Source organism: Microcaecilia unicolor, chromosome 5 (assembly GCF_901765095.1).
Source record: "Microcaecilia unicolor chromosome 5, aMicUni1.1, whole genome shotgun sequence".
NCBI lineage: Eukaryota > Metazoa > Chordata > Amphibia > Gymnophiona > Siphonopidae > Microcaecilia > Microcaecilia unicolor.
In genome coordinates, this window is record NC_044035.1 from 61387137 (window position 1) to 61402582 (window position 15446).

At 41.6% G+C, this 15446-nt stretch overlaps 1 protein-coding gene across 1 annotated transcript in view; it reads left to right on the plus strand.

The window, feature by feature from the left end:
- Window positions 1–15446, plus strand: part of DOCK1 (dedicator of cytokinesis 1) — a 906712-nt gene that overhangs the window by 767476 nt on the left and 123790 nt on the right. The window lies entirely within an intron of this gene.

Below are 15446 nucleotides of genomic sequence, written 5' to 3' on the forward strand. Positions count from 1 at the left end.
CCTCCTCAGAAGGAAGGGATCCCCAGAAGCTTAGCCGGTGGTGGGAGGCAGGGCTGGTGGTTGGGAGGTGGGGATAGTGCTGGGCAGACTTATACGGTCTGTGCCAGAGCCGGTGGTGGGAGGCGGGGCTGGTGGTTGGGAGGCGGGGATAGTGCTGGGCAGACTTATATGGTCTGTGCCCTGAAAAAGACAGGTACAAATCAAGGTAAGGTATACACAAAAAATGGCACATGTGAGTTTATCTTGTTGGGCAGACTTGGTGGACCATGCAGGTCTTTTTCTGCCATCATCTACTATGTTACTATCCAGCTTATAATTGAAAGTTTTCGCCGGCGATCTTCCGACACAAATCGGGATATCGCCGGCGATTTCGCAAAAGCGGCTAAAAGCGTATAATCGAAAGCTGGCTTTTTAACAGCATCGCCGCTTTCCCGTCGCCTCACCGGCGATAGTTCAAGGGGGCGTGTCGGTAGATTAGCGAAGGTGGGACATGAGCGGGCATGGGCGTGGCTACCAGATGGCCAGCTTTCGCCAATGTTAGTTAGTGGGGTTTCCCAGGCGTCTGTGTACATAAGTACATAAGTACATAAGTAGTGCCATACTGGGAAAGACCAAAGGTCCATCTAGCCCAGCATCCTGTCACCGACAGTGGCCAATCCAGGTCAAGGGCACCTGGCACGCTCCCCAAACGTAAAAACATTCCAGACAAGTTATACCTAAAAATGCGGAATTTTTCCAAGTCCATTTAATAGCGGTCTATGGGCTTGTCCTTTAGGAATCTATCTAACCCCTTTTTAAACTCCGTCAAGCTAACCGCCCGTACCACGTTCTCCGGCAACGAATTCCAGAGTCTAATTACACGTTGGGTGAAGAAAAAGTTTCTCCGATTCGTTTTAAATTTACCACACTGTAGCTTCAACTCATGCCCTCTAGTCCTAGTATTTTTGGATAGCGTGAACAGTCGCTTCACATCCACCCGATCCATTCCACTCATTATTTTATACACTTCTATCATATCTCCCATCAGCCGTCTCTTCTCCAAGCTGAAAAGCCCTAGCCTTCTCAGCCTCTCTTCATAGGAAAGTCGTCCCATCCCCACTATCATTTTCGTCGCCCTTCGCTGTACCTTTTCCAATTCTACTATATCTTTTTTGAGATACGGAGACCAGTACTGAACACAATACTCCAGGTGCGGTCGCACCATGGAGCGATACAACGGCATTATAACATCCGCACACCTGGACTCCATACCCTTCCTAATAACACCCAACATTCTATTCGCTTTCCTAGCCGCAGCAGCACACTGAGCAGAAGGTTTCAGCGTATCATCGACGACGACACCCAGATCCCTTTCTTGATCCGTAACTCCTAACGCGGAACCTTGCAAGACGTAGCTATAATTCGGGTTCCTCTTACCCACATGCATCACTTTGCACTTGTCAACATTGAACTTCATCTGCCACTTGCACGCCCATTCTCCCAGTCTCGCAAGGTCCTCCTGTAATCGTTCACATTCCTCCTGCGACTTGACGACCCTGAATAATTTTGTGTCATCGGCGAATTTAATTACCTCACTAGTTATTCCCATCTCTGGGTCATTTATAAATACATTAAAAAGCAACGGACCCAGCACAGACCCCTGCGGGACCCCACTAACTACCCTCCTCCACTGAGAATACTGGCCACGCAATCCTACTCTCTGCTTCCTATCTTTCAACCAGTTCTTAATCCATAATAATACCCTACCTCCGATTCCATGACTCTGCAATTTCTTCAGGAGTCTTTCGTGCGGCACTTTGTCAAACGCCTTCTGAAAATCCAGATATACAATATCAACCGGCTCCCCATTGTCCACATGTTTGCTTACCCCCTCAAAAAAATGCATTAGATTGGTGAGGCAAGACTTCCCTTCACTAAATCCGTGCTGACTTTGTCTCATCAGTCCATGTTTTTGTATATGCTCTGCAATTTTATTCTTAATAATAGCCTCCACCATCTTGCCCGGCACCGACGTCAGACTCACCGGTCTATAATTTCCCAGATCTCCTCTGGAACCCTTCTTAAAAATCGGAGTAACATTGGCTACCCTCCAGTCTTCCGGTACTACACTCGATTTTAGGGACAGATTGCATATTTCTAACAGTAGCTCCGCAAGTTCATTTTTTAGTTCTATTAATACTCTGGGATGAATACCATCAGGTCCCGGTGATTTACTACTCTTCAGCTTGCTGAACTGACCCATTACATCCTCCAAGGTTACAGAGAATTTGTTTAGTTTCTCCGACTCCCCCGCTTCAAATATTCTTTCCGGCACCGGTGTCCCCCCCAAATCCTCCTCGGTGAAGACCGAAGCAAAGAATTCATTTAATTTCTCCGCTACGGCTTTGTCCTCCTTGATCGCCCCTTTAACACCATTTTCGTCCAGCGGCCCAACCGACTCTTTGGCCGGTTTCCTGCTTTTAATGTATCTAAAAAAATTTTTACTATGTATTTTTGCTTCCAACGCTAATTTCTTCTCAAAGTCCTTTTTTGCCCTCCTTATCTCCGCTTTGCATTTGGCTTGGCATTCCTTATGATCTATCCTGTTACTTTCAGTTGGTTCTCTTCTCCACTTTCTGAAGGATTGTTTTTTGGCTCTAATGATTTCCTTTATCTTACTGTTTAGCCACGCCGGCTGACGTTTAGTCTTTTTTCCCTTTTTTCTAATACGTGGAATATATTTGTCCTGAACCTCCAGGATGGTGTTTTTAAACAGCATCCACGCCTGATGCAAGTTTTTTACTCTGCGAGCTGCTCCTTTCAGTCTTTTTTTCACCATTTTTCTCATTTTGTCGTAATCACCTTTTCTATAGTTAAACGCTAGTGTACTTGATTTCCTAGTTTCACTTCCTTCAATGCCAATATCAAAACCGATCATATTATGATCACTGTTATCAAGCGGCCCTCGTATCGTTACCCCCTGCACTAGATCATGAGCACCACTAAGGACTAAGTCTAGTATTTTTCCTTCTCTTGTCGGCTCCTGAACTAGCTGTTCCATGAAGCTGTCCTTGATTTCATCAAGAAATCCTATGTCCCTTGCGTGTACAGATGTTACATTAACCCAGTCTATATGCGGGTAATTGAAATCCCCCATTATTATTGTGTTGCCCAGTTTGTTTGCGTCCCTGATTTCCTTTAACATTTCCGCATCCGTCTGTTCGTCCTGGCCAGGCGGACGGTAGTACACTCCTATCACTATCCTTTTCCCCTTTGCACATGGAATTTCAATCCACAGTGATTCCAAGGAGTGTTTTGTTTCCTGCAGAATTTTCAATCTATTTGATTCAAGGCTCTCGTTAATATACAATGCTACCCCTCCACCAATCCGATTCACCCTATCACTACGATATAATTTGTACCCCGGTATGACAGTGTCCCACTGGTTATCCTCCTTCCACCAGGTCTCAGAGATGCCTATTATATCTAATTTTTCATTTAGTGCAATATATTCCAACTCCCCCATCTTATTTCTTAGGCTCCTGGCATTCGCATATAGACATTTCAAACTATGTTTGTTGTTCCTAAGTACAGTATTAATTGGCAATCTTTTGTCTGATTTTTATTGTTATTTAAAGATACCCGATCTACTACAATCTCTTTTGCAACCTCACTATCAGGATACTCTATCTTCCCTGTTATGGTGATATCTTTGAAAGATACCTTATCCCGAACCATGCACTTTTGAGCGACTGTCGGCCTTCCCCCCATTTCTAGTTTAAAAGCTGCTCTATCTCCTTCTTAAACGCCGATGCCAGCAGCCTGGTCCCACTCTGGTTAAGATGGAGCCCATCCTTTCGGAATAGGCTCCCCTTTCCCCAGAATGTTGCCCAGTTCCTAACAAATCTAAAGCCCTCCTCCCTGCACCATCGTCTCATCCACGCATTGAGACTCTGGAGCTCTGCCTGTCTCTTGGGCCCTGCGCGTGGCACAGGTAGCATTTCAGAAAATGCTACCCTGGAGGATCTGGATTTCAGCTTTCTACCTAAGAGCCTAAATTTTGCTTCCAGAACCTCTCTCCCACATTTTCCTATGTCATTAGTACCCACATGTACCAAGACAGCCGTCTCCTCCCCAGCACTATATAAAATCCTATCTAGGTGACGCGTGAGGCCCGCCACCTTCGCACCACGCAGGCAAGTCACCAGGCGATCCTCACGTCCACCAGCCACCCAGCTATCTATATGCCTAATGATCGAATCACCAAGTACAACAGCTGTCCTAACCTTTCCCTCCCGGGCAACATTTGGAGATATATCCTCGGTGCGAAAGGATAATACATCCCCTGGTGGGCAGGTCCTGGCTACAGGAGTACTTCCTACTTCACCAGGGTGATGCTCTCCTTCTAGGAGACCTCCCTCCTCCAAGGTAGCACAGGGGCTACCTGACTGGAGGTGGGACTTCTCTACAACATCCCTGTAGGTCTCCTCTATGTACCTCTCTGTCTCCCTCAGCTCCATCAAGTCTGCTACTCTAGCCTCTAGAGAACGGACACGTTCTCTGAGAGCTAGGAGCTCTTTGCATCGGGCACACACATATGACACCTCACCAATTGGGAGATAATCATACATGTGACACTCAATGCAAAAGACTGGATAGCACCCCTCTCGCTGCTGGACTGCTGACTCCATCTTAGTGTTTTTTGAGTTTTGTGCTGGGACTGCTGCTTTTTAACATATTTATAAATGATCTAGAGATGGGAGTAACTAGGGAGGTAATTCAATTTCCTGATGACACAAAGTTATTCAAAGCCGTTAAGTTGAGGGAGGATTGTGAAAAATTACAAGAGACTGGGCGTCCACTGACCAAGAAAGGGTAATTAAATTTGCTGACAACACAAAGTTATTCAAAGTTATTAAATTACAAGAGGATTGTGAAAAATTACAAGAGGACCTTACGAGACTAGCAAACTGGATGTCTAAATGGCAGATGACGTTTAATGTGAGCAAGTGCAAAGTGATGCATGTGGGAAAGAGGAACCCAAATTATAGCTGTCATGCAAGGTTCCACATTAGGAGTCATGACCAAGAAAGGGATCTAGATGTCGTTGATGATACATTGAAACCTTCTGCTCAGTGTGCTTTTGCAGCTAAGAAATCAAATAGAATGTTAGGTACTATTAGGAAAGGAATGGAAAACAAAAATGAGGACATTATAATGCCTTTGTATCGCTCCATGGTGCAATTGCACCTCGAATATTGTGTTCAATTCTGGTTGCTGCATCTCAAAATAGAAATAGTGGAATTAGGAAAGGTGCAGAGAAGTGCGACGAAAATGATAAAGGGGATGGGAAGACTTCCCTATGAGGAAAGGCTGAAGTGGCTAGGGCTCTTCAGCTTGAAGAAAAGGCAGCTGAGGGGAGATATGATATAGGTCTATCAAATAATGAGTGGAGTTGAATGGGTAGATGTGAAGCGTCTGTTTACACGTTCCAAAAATACTAGGATTAGGGGGCATACGATGAAGCTACAAAGTAGTACATTTAAAATGAATCAGAGAAACGTTTTCTTCACTCAACGTGTAATTCAACTCTGGAATTCATTGCCAGAGAATGTAGTAAAGGCAGTTAGCTTAGCAGAGTTTTAAAAAGGTTTGGACGGCCTCCTAAAGGAAAAGTTCATAGACCATTATTAAATTGGACTTGCGGAAAACCCACTATTTCTGGGGTAAGCCGTATAAAATGTTTTGTACTTTTTTGGGATCTTGCCATGTATTTGTGACTTGTATTGGCCACTGTTGGAAGCAGGATGCTGGGCTTGTATTTGTGACAAAAAAAGAAAATAATATATATATAAAATGAAATATGTTAAAAATTATAATAAAAAAATCACACAATAAGAAACTGTGAGAATAACATATTGAAATAAAATAAAAACAGGGTAAAAAATGTCTTGTACCTGATGTAATAATAGTGTATACTGTATAGAAACATTGAAAATATCAGACAATGAAGCCACCGGAACTTTCCTAAGTTCCTCAAGAGTATGCATGGTGAAATAATAGAAGCTAAATAAGCAGGTATTCCAGTGCAAAGCGTGCAACGAGTCAAGGTCAGAAATTTGTGTTGTATTCCGAATTCGATTGGAAGCCAGTGATGATGATAGAAAAGAGGGGTAAACTGATCCAAAGCGATTTGCATGTGACAGCATGCATGTGATGGCATTCTGAATTGTCTGCAGTATTTTGAGTGAAGAAGAGTTAATACCAGCATAAATCAGGTTAGAGGAATCCAAACAAAAAGCTAGTAGGGCATATAGGAGTGTGGTAATCTGAATCTTCATCAGTATAATCTCGTATTGGATGAATGATCTGAAGGGCATTAAAACAAGATTGTGAAATGGTAGAAACTTGAGTTCAAGACTCGGTTAATAATCTAAGGGCTCTGCCAACTGTGTAGATGCTCATAATATTCCTATGGGCATCTACATAGTACACATTAATTTTTAGCATGTGATAAAAACGCTAGCGCACCTTAGTAAACAGGGCCCTAAGTGAATACCAAGATAGCAAAAGGAGTCTATGAGAACAACGGGGGATCCTCAAATATCTGATGAGGCATTAATTCTAAGGGGATGTCCAGTAATCCAAGATCCAATTGTCTTCATAAGTACATAAGTACATAAGTAGTGCCATACTGGGAAAGACCAAAGGTCCATCTAGCCCAGCATCCTGTCACCGACAGTGGCCAATCCAGGTCAAGGGCACCTGGCACGCTCCCCAAACGTAAAAACATTCCAGACAAGTTATACCTAAAAATGAGGAATTTTTCCAAGTCCATTTAATAGCGGTCTATGGACTTGTCCTTTAGGAATCTATCTAACCCCTTTTTAAACTCCGTCAAGCTAACCGCCCGTACCACGTTCTCCGGCAATGAATTCCAGAGTCTAATTACACGTTGGGTGAAGAAAAATTTTCTCCGATTCGTTTTAAATTTACCACACTGTAGCTTCAACTCATGCCCTCTAGTCCTAGTATTTTTGGATAGCGTGAACAGTCGCTTCACATCCACCCGATCCATTCCACTCATTATTTTATACACTTCTATCATATCTCCCCTCAGCCGTCTCTTCTCCAAGCTGAAAAGCCCTAGCCTTCTCAGCCTCTCTTCATAGGAAAGTCGTCCCATCCCCACTATCATTTTCGTCGCCCTTCGCTGTACCTTTTCCAATTCTACTATATCTTTTTTGAGATACGGAGACCAGTACTGAACACAATACTCCAGGTGCGGTCGCACCATGGAGCGATACAACGGCATTATAACATCCGCACACCTGGACTCCATACCCTTCTTAAAAATCAGGCAGTGTGATCGAGGCCAATCTGAAATAGAATGCAAACAGCTTTGTAGTGAAGAAAGATCGATATAATCAGTGTCATGGGAGGAAACGAATAAGATGATGTCAGCATAGAAATATAAAGAAAAGTAATGGTCTTGGATCAGAGTAGCAAGTGGGCTAGCAAAGATGTTTAAAAGGAGTGGTAACAGTACTGAATCATAGAGTGAATTGCAGTGGTAGAGTGAAGGGCTTGGGGGGGGAGGCTCTTATGTTTACAGAGTGATAAGAAGCTGTAAAAGACTGCAGAATTATGAGCCTAATTTAATAGTCAATATGAATTAACACACATTTAATGCAAGCCCCATTATTCTCACTGGGCCCTATTTTCTATGCTCATAGCTCACACTAGTTGCATGGGTTAAAGTGTGAATCCTTTTTTATCAGTTTTGAAGTGTTTATTTTGTCTTCTACTCCCAGATGGTTCTAAATTTGCATTTTAATACTGTAATCATAAGTTTATCAATGCCTGGTTTCAAGAAATGTTCTTCCACAGAAGTGTTGCTTTGCTCTACTTTGTGTATTCTTGGGTCCATGTGGGATTGTTCTTGTCATTCAAGCTTCAGCCTGTTTGCATCAGAATTTTCTGTACTGGATGATCTTCCTTTAATTTAGCATAAATTAAATACAGAAAAAGTGAACAGGGATGCTACTTTGGTAAACGATATCACACAACCTCCAAAATGTCTTAGCTAATGAGGCCAAGACTTGACTGGAGTATTTTTCTTTGTTTTGTTTTACCTTTTTTTTTTTTTTTGCTACACCAGATGTGCCTTTGATGAGGTATTAAGTTAATTGTCATTCTGTAGTACCAATTATAATGTAGTTAAAGTCATCTTTAACTATCTGTTGTAATATTTTTTTAATTTCCAAGAAAGAATCATGAGAGAAATATGCAGTCTTTTTAAAGTTGCAATGCACAGTTCTGCCACACTGAGCCAGATTCTGTAAATGACACCCCAAGATAGGCATTGAAATTATGCGCATTAAGGTAGTATTCTGTAAAGTGTGCTCTGCGCAGAACAACCTTTACAGAATACTAGCTTAGGGGTCCTTTTAATAACCCACAGCAAAATGTGGCCTGCGGTAGTGTGGGCGCGTGTTTTTGGCATGCGCCGGGCCAGTTTTTACCGCATCTGGGTTAAAAGGGCTTTTCTTCACTGGGCTGGGAAAAGGCCTGTGGTAAAATTGAAATCAATGCGTGCCTAATTATGGCCCGAGTCCTTAATGCCACCGATTGATATAACAATAAGGGCTCATGTGCTACATGTGTATTGACCATTTGGCACACACCAACTGCCAATTTATGCCAGAAACGCCACGCGTAGTAGGAAATTTTTTTTAATGTGTCCCAATGGTATGGGCATGAATCAAATCCAAAATTACCACCAGGGGGATGTGCTAGCCTGGCAGTACTATCATTTTGGCACATGTTGCACACGTGCAGAGCCTACTCGCCTTTGTACAAGGGCCCCTTAGGGGTCCTTTTACTAAGGTGCGCTGAAATAATGGCCAGCAGTAGTGTAGGCGCGTGTTTTGGGCACTCGCAGATCCATTTCTCAGCATGCCTGCAAAAAATGCCTTTCTAAATTTTTTGCCAAAAATGGACGTGCGGTGAAATAAAAATTGGCACACGTCCATATTGGGTTTGAGAACTTACTGCCAGCCATTGACTTAGCGGTAAGGTCTCGCACGTTAACTGGGCGGTAATGACCTACACGCATCAAATGCCACTTGGCAGACGTAGCTCGCGCGTGTCAGGAAAAAAAATTATTTTTCGGACACGCGTAGCGGATGCATGACAAAAATGAAATTTACCACGAGAGCCACACCGTAGCAGGGCAGTAACTCAAAATAGGTGCACATTGGATACACGTAGGCACTTACGTGACTTAGTAAAAGGGCCCCTTTGTGTGTATTTCATGCCTACCTTTGGACTTGAGTATTTACGCCTGCGAAAGGCTGGTGTAAATGCTCACCCCCAACTGGTGGCAGTAGTGTGTGCAAATGCAAGTATTCTCTCTAACATCAGGCCTAATTTCTGGGAACAAACCTACCCACCAATGCCACGCCCATGGCCATGCCGCTTTTGGAGTTGTCTGCTATGAAATTAGGTGCACATGTTATAGAATAGGGCAGAAGGCAGATTCATACGTAAATCCTAATTACTGCCAATTAAAGTGCTTGTTAACACCAATTATCGACTGCCAGTGCCTAATTAGCTAATTAGTTTACACATGCATCTGTGATGCATACCTAACTATGGGCAACAACCTATATAGAAACCGGTGGACTCTGTATACTGAATCGTAGCATTCTAGAACATTAGAATGCACCTTTGAAGTTACCTTTGAGTGGTTATAAGATGAGCAACTAGAAAATAAATTTGTCACCAGAGGGTTTTTTGTTTTTGTTTCTTTTATTTAATCCCATCCAGCTAAGCACTTGATCATTTTCAGAACAAAAAGTACATAAGTATTGCCATACTGGGACTGACCAAAGGTCCATCAAGCCCAGCATCCTGTTTCCAACAGTGGCCAATCCAGGTCACAAATACCTGACAAGATCCCAAAACAGTACAAAACATTTTATACTGCTTATCCCAGAAATAGTGGATTTTCTCCAAGTCCAATTTAATAATGGTCTATGGACTTTTCCTTTAGGAGGCCATCCAAACCTTTTTTAAACTCTGCTAAGCTAACTGCCTTTACCACATTCTCTGGCAACGAATTCTAGAGTTTAATTACACGTTGAGTGAAGAAACATTTTCTCCGATTCGTTTTAAAATTACTACTTTGTAGCTTCATCGCATGGCCCCTTAGTCCTAGTATTTTTGGAACACATAAACAGATGCTTCATGTCTACCCGTTCCACTCCACTCATTATTTTATAGACCTCTATCATATCTCCCCTCAGCTGCCTTTTCTCCAAGCTGAAGAGCCCCAATCACTGTAGCCTTTCCTCATAGGAAAGTCATCCCATCCCCTTTATCATTTTCGTCGCGATACATTTTTGTTTTCCATTCCTTTCCTAATAATGCCTAACATTCTATTTGCTTTCTTAGCCACAGCAGCACACTGAGCAGAAGGTTTCAACGTATCATCAACGACGACACCTAGATCCCTTTCTTGGTCATGACTCCTAATTGGAAGCTTGGATGACGTAGCTATAATTTGGGTTCCTCTTTCCCCCATGCATCACTTTGCACTTGCTCACATTAAATGTCATCTGCCATTTAGACACCCAATCTCCCAGTCTCGTAAGGTCCTTTTGTAATTTTTCACAATCCTCTCGTAATTTAATAACTTTGATTAACTTTGTGTCGTCAGCAAATTTAATTACCTCACTAGTTACTCCCATCTCTAGGTCATTTATAAATATGTTAAAAAGCAGCGCTCCCAGCACAGACTCTTGGGGAACCCCACTAACTACCCTTCTCCTTTGAGAATACTGACCATTTTAACCCTGCTCTCTTGTTTTCTATCTTTTGACCAGTTTTTAATCCACAATAGGACAGTACCTCCTATCCCATGACTCTCCAATTTCCTCTGGAGTACTTCATGAGGTATTTTGTCAAATGCCTTCTGAAAATCCATATACACAATATCAACCGGCTCACCTTTATCCACGTTTGTTCACCCCTTCAAAGAAATGTAATAGTTTGGTATGGCAAGATTTCCCTTCACTAAATCCATGTTGGCTTTGTCTCATTAATCCATGCTTTTGAATATGCTCAGTAATTTTCTTCTTTATAATAGTCTCTACCATTTTGCCCAGCACCGACGTCAGACTCACCGGTCTATAATTTCCAGTGTCTCCTCTGGAACCTTTTTTTTTAAATTGGTGTTACATTGGCCACCCTCCAATCTTCCGGTACCACGCTCGATTTTACATTTGCTCAACCAGAGTACATGAAAGAGTTGAAGTGAGATAAAATAAACTGGTGTAATGAATTTATCATTTTTCATGAGTCAGTGTTATAAAAGTTATTCTCAAAGAAAGTAGCACATGAAATTGTGATTTAGTGATCCAGTGCTGTCATTCTGTAGTACCAATTATAATGAGTGGAGTGGAACGGGTAGATGTGAACCGCTTGTTTACTCTCCAAAAATACTAGGACTAGGGGGCATGCAATGAAGCTACAAAGTGGCCAGTCCAAGTCAGAAGTACATGGCATATCCCCAAAATGTATATTGCATTTCTCATGGCTCATTCAAGGAATAACATAGTAACTGACGGCAGATAAAGACATGCATGGTCCATCCAGTCTGCCCAACAAGATTAACTCATTTTACATGGTATGTGATACTTATGTATACCCAAGTTTGATTTGTCCTTGCCTTTCTCAGGGCACAGACCGTAAATGTCTGCCCAGCACTGTTCTTGAACTTTCCATACCTATTCAATTATGATCAGGGCATAGACCGTAGAATTCTGCCGAGCACCACTTTTGCTTCCCAATTACTGGCATTGCCACCCAATCTCCGCTAAGATTCCATAGATCCATTACTTCTAAACAGGATTCCTTTTTTGTTTATCCCACTCAAGTTTGAATTCCATTACCGTTTTCATCTCCACCACCTCCCACAGGAGGGCATTCCACGTATCTACCACCCTTTCTGTGAAAAAATACTTCCCGACATTATTCCTGAGTCTGCCCCCCTTCAATCTCAATTCATGTCCTCTAGTTCTACCACCTTCCTGTCTCCAGAAAAGGTTTGTTTGCAGATTAGTGATGACTTTCCTAAGTCTACCAGGAAACTCGTTCAAACTTCTTTTGAACCCAGCTATGTTGGTCATGACCACATCCTGTTGCAACAAGTTCCACAGCTTAAGTCTGTGCTGTTCGGGTGGGGGGGGGGGGAACTTTCTTCAGTTTGATTTCAATCATCTAGTCCTTAATTTCATGCAATATACTCTTGTCATAGCATTGCTCAAAAGTTTAATTTGGTTCATTGAGTATATAATGTTTTTCTTATTTATTTATACTGAGGTTAATTGCTTCTAGCCTTTATCAGATAATAACATTTTTAATAAACATAAAAATACAGTTTATTTTTCTGAGTTTGTCAGCTTCGCTTGAAGTAAATCTGTAGTCCTCAGAAATGAGAATTTTTTTTTTTTTTTGCAACCTTACAAACTCTTTTAACATGTGTAATTTATGTTCCAGTTCAAAAACAGTTGCAACTTGAATATTTTACTTTTACTAGATTTCAAATACTTCATCATTGGCAATGAAACATTTTTGTTATAAATTATATTTTCCGTGAAAGAGATCTGTGTAAGAAATGAGCACTACCTACCTCTAAAAATACAACAAACAGTCTAAGACATGGTTAGGTATGTTTCTCTATGTGCGCAAATGAATTGCCTGAGGACTGCAACAGCTTTAGGTTCCAGAGAAGTCATGTTTTATATAAATTGAAATGTTGTAGTTTCTTGATTCCGATGTCCTTGATGATTTGAGGTTCTTAACAGAACCCAGTCGAAAACTGTTAAAACCATTTAGAACTAGTATAATAGCCTGTCATTAAATGAAAGGAACAGTGACTAGAAGGGTATAAATTCATCGTCCCCAGCTGTTAATATGTTGTTACCAGGGTCTTAGTAGGTGATGCTGCTGCAATGAAATATGTCTTTGTGCATGGGTTGAGGGTAGCCCACTCTCTCCTCCTTGTAATCTCCGCTCCCCTATTCTTATCGCTTAATTCTTGTTCCCCCTTTCCTCTATTTCACGTTCTCATCCTCATTCCACTCTAATTCTGTTGCTCCAGCCCCATCTTGTTTTCCTACAATTTTTCCACTTCATCAGCTGCTAGGACCTCTATTTTCTGCCAGCCGTGGAAAGCATATGGTGCTAAGGCTGCAAAGAGTCTAAAGTACAGTAGCAAGGTTCTTAGTATGGACCATAGTACCACAACCTTAGGGGCCTTTTAATAAGTTGCGTAGGCAGTTATGCGTGCCCAGTGCGCACCAAATTGAAGTTACCGCCCGGTTACCGTGTGGCCCTTGTGGTAATTTCAATTTTGGCACGCGTCCACAAAATATTTTTTATTTTCTGGTGCACGGCATCTCTATGCGTCTAGTAGCATTTGTTGCGTAGACCATTACCACCCAGTTACCACGTGAGACCTTACTGCTAGGTCAATGGCTTATGGTAAGGTCTCAGACCCAAAATGAATGCGCGGAAATTTTCATTTTGCTGCACATCTGTTTTCGGCAAAAAAAAGGCATTTTTTGTAGGTGCGCAAAAAAATACTTTTGCGAGTACCCAAAACATGTGTCTACACTACTGCAGGCCATTTTTCAGCGCACCTTAGTAAAAGGACCCCTTAATATTTTTATATTGGTTACCTGTTGCAGGAGGGGGTATCGTAAGATATTTGTTCATAGTATGGATCCAGAGTATTTGTTTGTGCCATTTAACACACCACCTTGCTCCTTACATTCATTGGGGGAGTATCTGTTGGCTCATCCATTGCGGAACATGTTACGGTTAGTTAAGGCCAGAGCATGTGCGTGTTTCTATTCTGTTGTGTCACTTGGAATGAAACACTGCCCTCCCTTAGAATGATACAGTTTAGATGGGTAGTCAAAACGTTGTTACTTTTTTCAGCAGTATCTTTGTTAAGTTAGAAGGCCTAAAGGAGCCTCTGGTGATCGGCCATGTTTCAATCCATTTGTCTGTCTTGTTTTATTCAAGTTTGTTTTATGTATTTATTTTGTTTTATTTATATTCTATTGTGTGACTTTCTATGTAACCCATCCTGAGCATATTCAGGAAGAGAAGCTAAATATCAGATTAATGGGGTTTTTTTCTAAGCAGTGGTAAGCAGCTAGCACTAGTTTCACTGCATGTTTATTTATTTATTTTATTTATTACATTTGTACCCCGTGCTTTCCCACACATTGCAGGCTCAATGCAGCTTACATAGTAAATTACAATCATATGTTAGATATTAGCATGAACCTGTGCTAAGGGCTAATGTATATTAAACCAGTCAGGGTGCAGTAAAAACCCTGTACTAACTGCTTAACTGAATTAGAGTATGTTGGAGGCGGGAGAGGAGAAGCAGGTATGGAGGTATAATGGGAGGTGTGGGGATTTGGGGGCAGTGAGGATTTGGTGGTGGATCGGGACCAGATACAGAGGAAGGGATGGGTGTGGCTGGGGGGGGCTAACATGTATGAGCAAGGAGTTGAAGAGGTGATACACAGAAACAAGGCAGGAAATGTGAGGGTCAAAAGGTTCAGACTGGAGCGAACACCCAGAGGTAACAAAGCACTTACCAGCTCTCCACTATTTGTCACCAACGACCATATCCACCTCTCCAACTCTGCAAATTCACACATGGCTCCAAAGACAGGTTTAGCTTTACCTTAGATGCTTTTAAAGCAGGTCTGATTCCAGATGTTTTTCTTTCCACCCCCAGGAAGTAGTTTTGGAGGCATATTTTCAAAGCACTTTGGGAGGCTAAGTTCCATAGGTTTCTATGGAACTTTGGGAGGCTAAGTGCTTTGAAAATGAGCCCCTTGCTATCCAATATTGCCCCCCCCCCCATTTATCATTTAACACTGCCCATTTCACGCCTTCTTTTTGTGACTATTGGACTTGGTTGTTGTTTTTTTTTATATTTGATTATTTATTTATTTATTGCATTTTTATCCCACATTTTCCCATCTCTTTGCAGGCTCAATGTGGCTTACAATACATCATGAGTAATGGAAATATATTAGAAAATAGACATTTAGTGTTACAGAAAGATCTTGGGCAACAAGATAATGATAAAACATAATATTTGAATAAACAAGCAGATATTGTTAGATAGTTCTGAATATATGTGTATATTCACATTGATTATACGGTTTAGATGTTTTTCTGTGTGAAACACGTATATCTGCTAGTTATGCCATTTTTAATTTTTTTTTTGCTTTGATTATGAACCCTTATGTCTAATTTAGTAAATTCATATGTAAGAAAATCAATGTAAAAGCAGATTTGATGCCATTGCATTGTACATATCAAACAGTACATGACTATTTTATGCTTTCAAAGGTTTAATGAATCCCAAC